This window comes from Heloderma suspectum, chromosome 4 (assembly GCF_057233095.1).
Source record: "Heloderma suspectum isolate Gila_16-S chromosome 4, 16-S_ref, whole genome shotgun sequence".
NCBI classification, from domain to species: domain Eukaryota; kingdom Metazoa; phylum Chordata; class Lepidosauria; order Squamata; family Helodermatidae; genus Heloderma; species Heloderma suspectum.
Window position 1 is genome coordinate 187,588,353 of NC_139461.1, and position 14,310 is coordinate 187,602,662.

Here is a 14,310-nt window from a genome sequence, read left to right on the forward strand (position 1 = left end):
AACTTGTGACCCTCCAGATGTTTGGGCCTACAACTCTCATCAGCCCTAGCCAGCATAGCCAATGGTGAGGGATCATGGGAGCTGTAGGCCAAAACATCTAGACAGCAATAAGTTGTCCACCCCTGCTATAGATCACCAGCTTGAGAAGTAGCTAGATGTACAATGTGGTAAGACTCCTCCAGAAATAGTGCGAGGTATTATGGTGCCTCCAAATGGTATTCTATGGTGCTAAATGTATCTTAGCAAACAAAATAATTGGCAACTTGCTGCTCTTTAATGATATCCACAGATCCGCCACATGAGGTAGGCTGCCTCAACTTGCCTAACCAGACCTGGTTGCTGTTGTGGTATACGGTTATCTGTAATCACCTCATATTCCTCTTCATGATGCCGTTCCATTGCTCTGCCCAGCCTTATTCCCTTTTTCTTGCCATAGTGTCAGCCCTTAGGAGCTGTGCCGTTACCAAAAAATCAAGCAGAATATTTTAGCAAATTGTACCATTTGTGTCAAAGGAAAAGACAGGTTGAGTGAGTAGATTTAGCGTGAAAAGAAATCTTTGGCCAGATGGACTGATAGGCTTTTAGCAAAACTTGTGTTTACTGTACTGTGTTTCAACGTTGCTCTTAGCAACTGGAAAGAAACTAAAAGCTTTCTTCATTGACACAAAGGCCGCAATCCTACACATATCGGTCCAGGAGCAAGTCCCACTGAACTCAGTGCGGCTTGTACTTCTGAGTTAGCACGCACAGGCGCAGAGTGATTTGCTGCTGACCAACTCTGGCTTGCTCATTTGGTGGAGCAAAGGTTTCTTTGAAAATGTGTTGCTAAATAAAAATCTTGGATCGAGTACATTTAATGATGATTTTAAAAAGCGTAAAGGTAACAATAAACACAGGAAATATACATGAATAAAGGGTTCTGAAAAGTCAGGCAACAAGTCTTTAAAGACTATAAATACCACCTAAGCTAGGTCACTATTATTAGCAAAGGTTGAACAAAAGAAGACGTCCAGAAATAGATACGGTGGCCTGAGTAAGGGATGGTATAAAATGTCTTGTTTAACCTTACGCAGATATTGTTGCCATAGCATAGGAAATGGTTTTAGCTGGCTCATGAGTTCTATGGGGGATGAAGGATGTTTCCATGTTGTCCGTTTGCCAAGGAAATTCCTTAACAGGCCTGTTTGCTAAACAGAGGAAATATCAGCCTACTGGCGTGTCACTGGATGGGATGGAAACATCTATCTTCATTCGGTTGCTGGCTGCTGTCAGTTTGGTCCGCTGCTTGCATGGGTCATCTCATGGTATTTATAGTCATACGTCGTATTTATGTTGCATTTTTTGAGCATTCAGAGTCAGTGGTGTAAAATGGCAGAAGAATCTCTTTCAAGCATTGTTGGGTTTGGTTGCGTGCACCTTTTAGCCACCACCTCCTCCCATTTAGCATCTTCTTTAAGGAAATAGATATGGCATAATAACATACGATACAGATGCCTCTGAGCATATGCTGAGTGCCTTCCCATCCCTACTGATCAATTGCTGCCTGCCCCCAAACACTTAGAATTAAGGAACAGCTTCTCTTGCCATTTTTGTCACTATAATTCATGGCATCCTAATACAAAAAAAATTTTTTTTTGCTACATACTTTTGTATCCAAGCTTGTATGTATTCGAGGGCACATTGAACAAGAAGCACTTTTTTCTCTCTCTTCCATTAGAAACAATATTCCAATGGGTAAATGTGTGCTAACATAACCCCAATCTTTCAAAAAGATACAGAAGATCCCAGCAGGGCAATAAAGTTTTCCTGTGTTCCAATAATAATGCCTGTCCATTCCGTACCAGCAATTTCCAGTTCCTTTGTGGCTGGACAGCTTGTGAAGACAAACTCTCTCCTAAGTAGTCAACCTGCAGCATCAGTGAGGGAGTCGGAAACAGATGTTCACCAAGCTATACAATTTGTTGTCACTGTCAATATTACATGGCACTTTTCCCAACAGTAATTGTTTGTGGATAGGGAAAAAATGTGATGGCGGGGGCACAGGTTTTTTATATCTTTTGCTAGATGCAAAGCTCTCTTTATGAGAACTTAATTACACAGGAGTGGACTTTTGGTCATTTAGATTTGATTAGAATTAAGCATTTGTTTTGTCAGATTCACCCATATGTTTACCTAGGATTCCCTCTGTTATCAGAATTATTATGAAATAACACAATCCATCCAAAGTTAAGCATGTTTCAGTCTAATTGATTTCAGTTGGAGAGATTTGAGCGTGAACTTAAATCAACTGGATTTTAAAATTGTTAACTGTGGCTAGATCACGTTAAGTTTGTCTAAGACAACAGTGGACGATCTTACTATAGAGTCATGCCCATTTAAAAGAAGAACTGTTCTAATTTATTCCCCAATGGCTAAGATACATCATTGTCATTTCTGTTGCTGTTTTTTATGTGATTTCCATCAAAATGTTTTGTCAGGGTAAAATAACTAACCTTGTTCCTGGCTTCATTATATAATTGGAGAAAGAAATAGAGTTTGCTAATAAGCTTTTAAAGTTGAGAGAGAGAGAGAGAGAGTTTGTTAATGAGCATTTAAAGATATACACACACACACACACACACACCAGTATATTTAGCAGAAAGCTACAAGAAATTAGACACCTATTTCCATATCTATTAGCACAATTTTGAAAAATAAGATTCATAATAAAATATGATTCTCATTTCACTTGCAGAATTTTGCTGTAATTTCCCATTGTTGAATTGTTATGGGATATTCTGCTCATCCATAAGTCAGTTCAGCAAAAGTGTTTAATTGGAGAAAAAAAAGTAGCTTAAATCAAATACTTCAGCTGAAATCAGTTGCTGATCAGTATATAAAACAGGAACATCTGTTGTGCCCATTAATTTTGGGATCTCCAAAGTTGTCATGTCTCAGGAATAAACATCAAGCTTAAGAAACATTTAGCTATAATTACAAAGTTCAGGTTGTGTAAAATGGTTTTAAAGCCTTGAAAATAATAGTTTGATCAATTTCCTTTAAAAAAACCTGTTTCTGTTTCAGTAATGTTTATTCGATGTCTTAAGGTGCCCTAAGCCAGACACCTTTACAGTGAAATCCTATACCTGTCTACTCAGAAGTAAGTCCAATTAAGTACAGTGAGACTTACTCCTAGGTAAGTGTGTCTAGGATTATAGCCTAAGCCACATAATTAACATTACTTTTTAGTAGTGTTTAGTATAGGATGTTTGAAATGCTTTTTGTCAGAACTCAGAAGAAACTGATCTTCAGTGTATGCATGTGTGTATGTTTGTATTTAAACTGCCACATCATTCCTCTTCAAGGGTTCATTGGGTTTCCAGAAACCTTTATAATGTTGGACATAATCTCAAGGCATATTGAGACTAACAGTAAACGGTGGTTTCATTAAACGATTTCCTTTAGACAGCCAATTTCCCTACTTCACTTTTTATTTTCATTTGTGGTAAGACTAGAATAAATAAACACATAACCTAGATAATGTAGAACATGCCTCTGAAGAGATACACTTCAGAGTGTGTGACTGTGGTCTGCTGTAGATATAAGGTCAGATTCCCTCAAACCATGGTTTGCAAATCAGGATCGGCATTTGGGGGAATGCACATGCCTCCCCCTTTCCTTTCTCCGGAACACATTCCCCCCTCCCCTTTTCAGCATTAACTATGGTTTATAGTTATATGTGGACTGCCGCAAACCATGGTTAACACTAAGCAACTTATCTCATAATAATCATTTGAAAATCCACTTAAACCAGGCTTCTTGAACCTGGGGCCCTCCAAATGTGATGAAGTACAACACCCACCATCCCCATCCAGCACATGCTAGCTGGGGTGATGGAAGTTGTACTCCAGCACAGGAATGCTGACTTAAACCATAGCTGCAAATTCCAGTTTACAAGAGAGCCATGGTTAGCACTGGTGTGGATGTCACTTTAAACCATGCTTATTGCTGTCTAGGGTAGAGAGAGAGGGGAACTTTCTCTAGAGATGGGAGGAGGCACTTGGAAGAACCATCATCCCCCAGTATGGGGTTCTGACCATTTGCAGGCCATGGTTTGGAAGGAGCCACTGTCATGTCTGCAATGAACCTCAATCGCCAACATTTTTTCAAGTTATGGGCAAAATAGCTAAGCTTCATTTTACTTTAACTCTGTCTGGCAACCCAGTCCTAAATATTTGCAGTGGAAAATATGTCCATGACACTCCTGTAGTATCACCAGTTATTTGGCATAATATGATTGCCACAATTGCAGAGACGGCACTGGCTGACCAAGTATGAACGTCATTCTCAGAAGACCAGCTCTGGTGCAATATTAAATACTATACTCCAGAGTAAGCTACTGAGAGTTCAAGATGGAACCAAACTCAAGGTAGCACTCATCACTTTTCTTTATTTGTACGTGGGCAGGGGTTTCTCTTGAGCCACCCAAATAGGAGAAAAACCTGCTCTAGGTCTGTGCATATCTTTATTATATAACTCAGGTAGCTTTGCAGTCACATCATTTCTCTCTCATTTCTATTGTATCAATTATATCTTGCTGTCAAGTAGACAGAATCTTTGTAGGTGCAAGAGATTCTGGGGCAAAACCTAAAAATGTGATTTATAGAGGAAAACCACAACATGATTTCAGGCATCTAAGATTATTAGCAGGGGGAGAGGGATGCTGCGCTGTCTTAGTGCGCTGTCTTAAGCCCTATTCAGGCGTGCGTGTTCTGGCTCATGTGGACAGCCTCCACAAATGCAGGAGGCTCTCCTCTTCAGACCATCCCCTTCATGAATACAATGTGACAATGGCCAGAGTTCTAGTCCCCACTTGGACATGCAGCTTACTAGGTGACTTTGGGCCAGTCACGGACTCTCAGCCTAACCTACCTCACAGAGTTGTTGTGGGGATAATATGGAAAGGGGGAGGACCATGTGAGCCACCTTGGGTTCCTTGCGAGAGGAAAAAAGGTGTGTATAAAGATAATAATGATAATGATGATAATAATAATAATAATAATAATAATAATAATAATAATAATTGGGGGCAGGACTGGAGCGCTCCTTCTCCTCACATGTTTGCTCTATTCGGGCACAGAATGCCTGATTAGGGCTTTAGTTTAAGCTAAAACTAGATGTGACAAGGCACAAGCCAACAAAATTAGGGACTGAAGGTGATGAAAAGTGCAGCATTGATGGCTGAGTGGACTAAACCCTTTTCCCTGCCTGTGCTTTTTCCTGGCATGGGGTTACTTCTATTTATGGTACCCAACCCCAACCCCCCAAATAGCTAAAGGGAGAAGTAAGCAGGAATAAGGTTGAGCTTCTGGCCTACTACCACCACCTGCCCATGCTGGGCTTTAAATCTCCCTCTTATCCCCCTGCTTTGTCAGGGTTTTGATGACCCACAGGACTGCCAGCATCACATCTAAGGGTCAAGCAACACATTGCTTTGAAGAAGTGGCTAGCAGTAAGCACAGAGGCCCGTGATTTGGATTTGGACCCTGCTATGGGAGTAGAGGCCTTTAACCCTTTGCTCCCTCCAGATGACTTGGACTACAATTCCCATCATCCCTGACCATCGGCCATGCTGGCCAGTGCTGATGGGAGTTGTAAGACAAACCATCTGGAGGGACCCACAGTGGGGAAAGCTATGCTAGAGCACAGGGAGGGGAACATTCAGCCCATGGGCCAGATGCACTCCCATTGGCCCACGAGCTTCTTTTGCTTTTTAGCCAGTTAACCTTTAAATACCCAGCAAAGACTGGAGGTGTCCATTTTGCAGGCATGCTTACTCCTAAGTACACTCACAGAGAACTGAGCTATGCTTTGCAGGCATGAGAACCGATGCCCTGCCCACCTTGCTTTCTTTGTCCTTGGCCCCGCCCTGCACTGTTAGCCCTGCCCACTGCTGGAACACACCCCTAAGACTCTTCCCAAATTGGAATTCAGCCCCTGGGCCAAAAAAGTTTTAATACCCTGGCATGGGGCCTCAAGTGACTTTAACAGAAACAGTCCATAACTTTACCTAAAGCATTTCTTAGAGAATATCTTATCACTGCACAGATTACAGCATCTTTGAGAGGCCTGCCTAGTCAAGTAGGCAAACCTGCTCGCTTGTTTAAAAATCCTACAACATCTAGCGTGGCCACTTGTGAACCACCAAAAAAGAAGACATGCATGTACCAATAAAAACGGAACAAAAGATGATCTGATCTGCATATGCTAAATTATATGTACAGATGTAAATTTAGAAATAAATATCATTTAAACCGAAATCTGGTACATCTCACCATAGCATGTAAGACTGTGACCAGGTGACCAGCATTCCTTGCTCAGCCTGCTGTCCAGGTAGGGATGTCAGAGAATTCCGTGACGGATCTCGGTGAGGCCAAATGCCAGTGCATTTGGCCCCCCAAAGCCATTGCAGAACGAAGCCCCCGCCTCCCCCAACCCACGAAAGGTGCACGGGACAAAGTCCCCGCCGCCCCCAACCCACAAAAGTCGCGCGAAACAGAGCACGTACCTGCTCCCATCCGCGCTGCTTTGCAAATGGCGGCCGTCCTGCGGCCGCCATTCACTTCCTCCTCTTCATAGCCATGACAGGCTACGTACATACTAACGTTAGGGGTGGACGAAAGTCACTTACCTGTCCTCGAAGCTTGTTCGCGGTGGGGGGGAGGCGCTTCACTGCTCTCCCCGCGAAGTTGAGGCCGGGGGGGGGAGGCTTCCCGCCTCGCCCGGCCGAAATTCAGGCCAGGGAGGAGGCGCCTCGCCTCGCCCGGCCGCGAACTCAAAAGTTTTTTTTTAAAAAAAAAACGCCCCCGTGATAGGCTACATGACGATTAACGTAGCCTATCACGGCTAGATCTGCAAAGTCAGCCGTGATAGGCTACGTTAATCATCACGTAGCCTATCACGGGTGACTTTTAAAAAAAAAGAAAAAAGCTCGTACGCAAATGGCGGCCCCCATAGGGAGCCGCCATTCGCGTTCCTTATTTGGTCGCTGTAGTCTACGTAAATCTTTACGTAGATTACGGCGAAAATAAGGGCAACGCAAATAGGGTTGCCCTTATTTTCGCCGTAGTCTACCTAAATATTTATGTAGACTACAGCGACCAAATAAGGAACGGGAATGGCGGCTCCCTATGGGGGCCGCCATTATCCGTACGCGCTTTTTTCTTTTTTTTGTTAATCGTCACGTAGCCTATCACGGGGGCGTTTGTTTGTTTTTTTCTTTTGTTGGAATGGCGGCAGCGGCAGCCGGTCGAAAGACCGGCTGCCGCTCCCGCCCCGCATGAACAGCTGCCGAACCGCCGGCCGGACCCGCCGCCGGGAGGGACATTCGGCGAAGGTAAGTCCCGTCCCAGGGGGGTGCGGGGGGCGGGGGAGGTTCGGAGGATTTCTCCCCGAAACTTGTTCGGGGGGCCGAACACGTTGGCGCTCAGCCCCCCGAAGTTTCGGGGAGAAATTCTCCGCCATCCCTAGTTAATCATCATGTAGCCTATCACGGGGGCATTTTTTTTCTTTTTCTTTGATTGGAATGGCGGCGGCGGCAGCCGGTCGAAAGACCGGCTGCCGCTCCCGCCCCGGACGAACACCCGCCGAACCGCCGGCCGGACCCACTGCCGGGAGGGACATTCGGCGAAGGTAAGTCCTGTCCCGGGGGGGGTGTGTGGGGGGTGGGGGGGTGCGGAGAATTTCTCCCCGAAACTTGTTCGGGGGGCCGAACACGTTGGCGCTCGGCCCCCCGAAGTTTCGGGGAGAAATTTTCTGCCATCCCTAACTAACATATCCTATCACAGCTAACACAGAGACGCCATTTGTGTCCCTGCGGAGGCCGTGATAGGCTACGTAAGTATTTACGTAGCCTAACACGGCAGGGGGAAAAAACCCAGTGTACGCAAATGGCGGCGGCTACCACCATTTGTGTACGCTGGGGTTTTTCCCCCTGCCGTGATAGGCTACGTAAATATTTACGTAGCCTATCACGGCTAAATACAGGGACGCAAATGGCAGCGGCTACGACAGCTGCCATTTGCATCCCTGCAGGGCTGCCCAGCGGCCGGATGTCCGGCTGTGGGCGGCCAGAGGTGGCCGGTGGCTCCGCGGCTTGGCCGCGGAGCGGAGCCAGCTAGGCAGGATTCGGGGGGGGGGACCAGATTGCCTCCCCCCCCATTGAGGATTCTGGGGGGAGGGACGGAGCGCTTCCCCCCCCCACGGAAACGGAACAGAATGGAAGGTAAGTGTTCCGTCCATCCCTATGTCCAGGAGCTGTTGAGGGGCAACTCCAAGGCCCAGCTCTTCCTTCTGATGGTTCTTTATCTTTAAACCAGACTTGGACTGGACAGCCCTTCAAACAGAGGGCGCCTTCCAAATAGAGGACTGTCCACTGTAAAAGAGGACACCTGCCCACCCTATTTTCAAGAGTGATGTCATATTCCCAGAAATGAGGGGGGACCCTCTCAATGATGTCACAGAGCACTTAACATAATGACAAAAGACTATATACAAAAGTGATCAGAAAATTGTTTGAAAGTTAACGTTTTTACATTTAAGTTGCCTTGGGGGTCCTTTGGGGGCTGAAAGGCAACACGTACATTATTCATAAACAGATACAATCCCAAAATGAACCAAAATGTATTGTATTCCTCCACAATGCATAACTCCTCCCAAGGCTGCATTGGGCTGTCATAGGTGTGCTGTAGTTAATGAGCTGGACTTCTGAGACTCTAAAAACTTCACCATGGTGTTGCTAACAAGTGAACTCCAACCGTCTTCAAACGTAGCTTGTTAACAACAGCATTCTACAGTTTCTAAAGCCGAGCCTGCTCACAATATTAAGCGAGCTAGGACTTATTGTGCGCACCTCCGCCCCACCCCATCACTTCTTCTTTGGAATCACTATTTGACACTATTTGACTCACTCTTCTTTCCCTTTTAGTATTTTTTATAATCCACATGAGTCATAAGCCTATTCAAGCATTGAGCAGACATGAGGGTGGGGCTTAAACAGGGGAGGAGGAGGAGGAGGAGGGGGCATGCATGCAAGTCCTGCCCCAAACATCCTACATGTGCTGACTCCACTCCAGACCCTCCCCCATGTAGCCTGAAGGGGGCATCTAAGTGTATTTGGCTGAATGGTTTAGAACCCTGCACATGACTGGAAAGAAATAGGGTGGCAGGAAGAAAATAGGTTACCTGAACTCTGATAAAGACAATTATTAGACAAATGTCCATGAGTGAATATCAATATTTACAGAAGCGATCTGTCTGCAGTCTAGTCTCTGACTGGATCTCCCTAGAGCACAGCACAGCACAGCAAGCAGATCTGTTCTTTCCCTCCCTTCCCTATCTCTAACCTGTAACTGGGTTACTCAGGAGGGGGAAAGAGATGGAGGCCTGCAGGCCTTAAGAGATGGGCCTAGAACCTATATCTTTATTATCTTATGCTGGCATTCAGATGTTGAAAACCGACTGTTATTATAGAGCGTGAAAGACTACTCGGTTCACGTAGAATACTTCCCCCATACGATTGAATAAACATAGCCAGCCAGGACATGGCTTTAAGGCCAGCATCTCCTCAAGAGCTTCAAATCAAAGTGCTCTAACATATGAATTTCATCTTAAGGATGCATCCACACAATTGCATATATTGTCTATCAGAGGTTCATTTTCATTCACCTCATGGCAGATGTGTTCTGATCCTGTGAAGATTGCTGGATTTTTAGCCTTCAAACCTAGGTTGGCCTGCAATCACCACAAGTTTGGAGTTACTAATGAGTCCCTAAGAACATTTGGATATCTACCAAAGTGACCTTTAGGATACACAAGAATAAGAATGGGCATTCAGCCACATGAAGCCCCACTGATTTCAACTGGAGAGATTTAAGCAAGTAGTTAACTCTCTTGTTGAAATCAATGGCACTTAGAAGTGTTTCACTTTGGCAGGATTGTGCCTTAGTTGTTGTTGTTGTTCCCATACATCCTCTCATGAACTCCTCAACATCCCCCTCATGCCTTGGTACCATTGACAGAAGCCATGTTACAAGTTCCTCTGTTATAAGTTTCACTAAGTGGATACCAGAACCAGGGCCTTTTCCACTGAAGTACTTTCCCTGTGGGGCTCCCACCTGTGAGATCTCTTCCATCAGCTTACTTCCAGCTTTTCAAATAGTGATATGAAAACACTTCACATTGGAAGTTTTTTTTATTGACTAGATTGGCACTGCCAAAGATGTTCCCGTTTTGTTGTCTGCCAGTTTTTAGATCTAGTTTACCTTTTAATTGTTTGTTGTATTTTTAATGGGCCTTTTTTGTTGGCCATGCAATTTTAATTATTGCAGGCCACTTTGGGAGCCACGGTGACTGCAAAATAGGGTTTCAAAATAAGCAATAAATAATAATAGGTAAATCTGCTTTTACGCTGAAGTGTTTCAAGGCCAAAGTAGACAAGATGTGGGTGATCTGCAGTCAAATCTCCCCTCTCTTAAGGCTCAATCCTATGCAGGCAGAAAAAAGTCCTACAATTCATCCTGACTGGGACATGCTGAGAGTTGTAGGAGTTTTTCTGTCTAAACATGCATAGGATTACATTCTTAATGTGTGTGTTTAAAGAAGCGGGGGGGGGGCAATTTGGATCAGGACCATGATGCTAGGGGAGCATTCTTCAATCTGTTTTCCCAATGACAACTTCCTGATGTAAATATGACCTGCTCCACAGCTGCTATTTGCACTATTAGGGAAAACTTCATATATATGTTTCCCCTAATAGGGCAAATAGCAGCTTTGGATAATTTGCATTAGCAAAATGGCAGGGGAGGAAAGGATTAAAATGTTTTCCCCAGTATCATAATCCCATTTTACATAGGAGGGGCAGGGGGATGTCTAGTTCTTTAAAAAGAGAGAGAGAGAGAGAGAAGCAATATGATAAAGGACCCCTAGCCTCTCCTCTGGTTTGGCCCTTGCTTTCTTATGTGCCTTGCGTAATTCAGAATGAAGTTGCAACTGTAACATTTCAAATTTACACTTCATCTTCATCATCATCATGCACTGGATTGTAAAGGCAGATAATAATTTATGAAAAAGGAGAAATTAAATGTCCATACCAGACAAGCCATTAAGTCACTGCAGGGGTGAAGGTGAATTGTATTTGGCCTTGTTCTTTCATCTACACCCAACAGAGAACTCCTGAATGTATAAAACAGCTGGGAAGTGTCATATGACTCATATGTACTGTACAACTTGAACTGATGAATTGAGAGTAGAAATTCATTCTGATTAAGATTTGTTCATTTCCAACTGACCATTTCCTGGGGGTGAAGGCTATAGTTTTTATACACCGTAAGTTTGTAAATCAGGGTTGTATTGCATATTACGTTTCTCTATAGCACAACTATTTTGGTTGTCTGCAAAAACACAAAAACCGATTAGCACCCTTTGGGAATGTTATGGTCCAGCCCCGAATCATGAGTTTCATTTATTTATTCGTATGTTTTTATGAATTAGATATTTAGTCCCACCATATTTTGTAAGTTAAAAAGTTAGTTTTGGAGAGTGTAGTCCTCAAACTGTTTCAGAATATGTTAATATTTCATAATGAGAACACTTATTCTAAAGTTGAAAAACAATTAGTGCTGTTTTTAGTTTATTAACTCTGTGTGTGTGTGTGTGTGTGTGTGTGTGTGTGTGTTTTACCTGTGGGACCAAATATGGTTTTCATCTAACCTGGTCAGTTATGGACAATCCAATCATTCACCAAGATAAATCCTTTCTTCCTTTCACTGTTACTCATGCAATTATATAATTATGAATATCTGGTAACATCGTTTTCATTATTAAATGTATGGAGGGAGCAATCCTATAGCTGCTAGACAGCGGCTAGACAGCCATAAGATATCTTGTTTTCCAGAAACCAACCTCCCCCCTCTTCTGCACTGTCTCAGAAGCAGCACAGAACAGTCCTGTCCTCCGCTCTCACAAGAGGAGCATGGAGTAGCCAAAAAGGGGTGTTCCAGGAGGCATTCCGGGGCAGGGCGGGTGGAAATGCCTGTACAACACATCCAATGTGCCGTACAGCAGCCTTCTCCCCCGCTCAGCCCTCCCGCGGCTAGAAAATGCAGGGCAGGAGGAGTGTGGAGGGAACGATACTCTCCGTGCTTCTCCTGTCCTGCATTGGATAGGCGGTAGCCTCCGAGTTCAGAGGCGGACGCCTATCTGAATAGGATTGTGCCCTTAATATTAAATTATTACATGCTGACTTGGAAAAGGGGTGAGTAATGTCTAATGGATAGGATGGCTATGTTCACGTGTCACTTTAAGCACAAAATTCTAGGGATGTACGAATCCCTTACCTGGCTCTGCAGTGGGGGATCCGTGTGGGGGGGAGGCGCTCCATCCCTCCCTCTGGAATCCTCCCTGGCCGGCTCCGCTCTGCGGCAGCTCTGCAGAGCCATTGACCAGGACTGTCCGCAGCTGGAGTTCCGGCCGTGGCCAAGCTGCTGCGGCCGCAAATAGCAGCCGTCGTAGCGGCCGCCATTTGCATCCTGCCAGGCTGCCATGATAGGCTACATAAGTATTTAATGCCGTGATAGGCTACATAAGTATTTACATAAATGGCCATTTGCGTGGCTGCCTTTACCATGATAGGCTACGTAAATACTTACGTAGCCTATCATGGAAAGAGCAGCGGCGCAAACGGCATAGCGGCCGCCGTTTGCACCCCTGCTCTTTGCTGTGATAGGCTACATAAATACTTACATAACCTATCACGGCAGCCTGGCAGGATGCAAATGGCAGCCACTACAACAGCCGCCAGTTGTGGCCGCAGCAGCTGGCCAAGAGACCAGCCGCCGCCAGAGCCGCCGCCGCTGGAACATCCGCCCCAGTTAAGCTTCGTCCCAGGGGGATTCCGCGGGGTGGTGGCGGGTGGGAGGCCATTCCACCACGGGTTTCAGGGCGCCGAATGCCAGTGCATTCGGCCTAGGGGTGCACGAAAGTCACTTACCTGGTCTCGCAGCTTGCTTCGCGGTGGGGGGAAGGCGCTTCGTTGCTCCCCCCGAAGTTCAGGCCGGGGGGGGAGGCTTCTCTCCTCACTTGGCCAAAATTCAGGCTGGGGGGGGAGGCTTCCCACCTTGCCCGGCCGAAATTCAGGCCAGGGAGGAGGCGCCTCGCCTTGCCCGGCCGAAATTCAGGCCGGGGAGGAGGCACCTCGCTTCGCCCAGCCACGAAATAAAAAGTTAAAAAAAAAAACGCCCCCATGATAGGCTACATGACGATTTATGACGATTTATGTAGTCTATGTAAATCTTTACATAGCCTACGGCGAAAATAAGGGCAACGCAAATAGCGTTGCCCTTATTTTCGCCGTAGTCTACGTAATCTTTACGTAGACTACAGCGACCAAATAAGAAACACGAATGGCGGCTCCCTATGGGGACCGCCATTAGCCGTACGCGCTTTTTTTTTTTTTAAGTCACCCGTGATAGGCTACGTGACGATTTACGTAGCCTATTACGGCTGACTTTGCAAATCTAGCCATGATAGGCTACGTTAATCGTCACGTAGCCTATCACGGGGGCGTGTTTTTTTTTTTACTTTTCTTGGAATGGCGGCGGCGGCGGCAGCCGGTCAAAAGACCGGCTGCCGCTCCCGCCCCTGACAAAGACCTGCCGAACCGCCGCCGGAACCCGCCGCCGGGAGGGACATTCGGGAAAGGTAAGTCCCATCCCGGGGGGAGTGCGGGGGGGTGCGGAGAATTTCTCTCCGAAACTACTTCGGGGGGCCGAATACGTTGGCACTCGGCCCCCCGAAGTTTCAGGGAGAAATTCTCCCCCATCCCTAATTCGGCCTCACTGAAATACGTGGCGGAATTCTCCGCCATCCCTACAAAATTCTGGTTTAATAAACATGACATGAATGAGTAGCGTGCTGGTACATGCAGTTCATTTGCTACCACTTCTCTTTTCCTTTCATGAGAGTGGGTAAACAGCCAGGAAGGGATACCTTTGCATGATGTCTGAACACAGGATTATGGTTCAGTGCATCCAAGCAAGCCAGGATTATAAATCAGCTTTAAACCAGGGTTTGTGTTTGGCCTACGAATCTTGGTTTGTTTGGGCATACTTAACCATAATCCTTGGTTTAGATATTATGTAAAACTATCCATTCTTGGCTTATTTATCTACTCTTGAGAAGGGAGTGGGCTTTATGCACCAACACTTGGCTCATTCACATCATGGTTTATTAAGCCAGAATGTGTAGCTTAAAGTGATGTGTGAATATAGATCA

At 45.5% G+C, this 14,310-nt stretch overlaps 1 protein-coding gene across 6 annotated transcripts in view; it reads left to right on the forward strand.

The window, feature by feature from the left end:
• NR5A2 (nuclear receptor subfamily 5 group A member 2) overlaps positions 1-14,310 on the forward strand; it is a 162,882-nt gene that overhangs the window by 41,681 nt on the left and 106,891 nt on the right. The gene's annotated exons all lie outside the window — the stretch shown is intronic.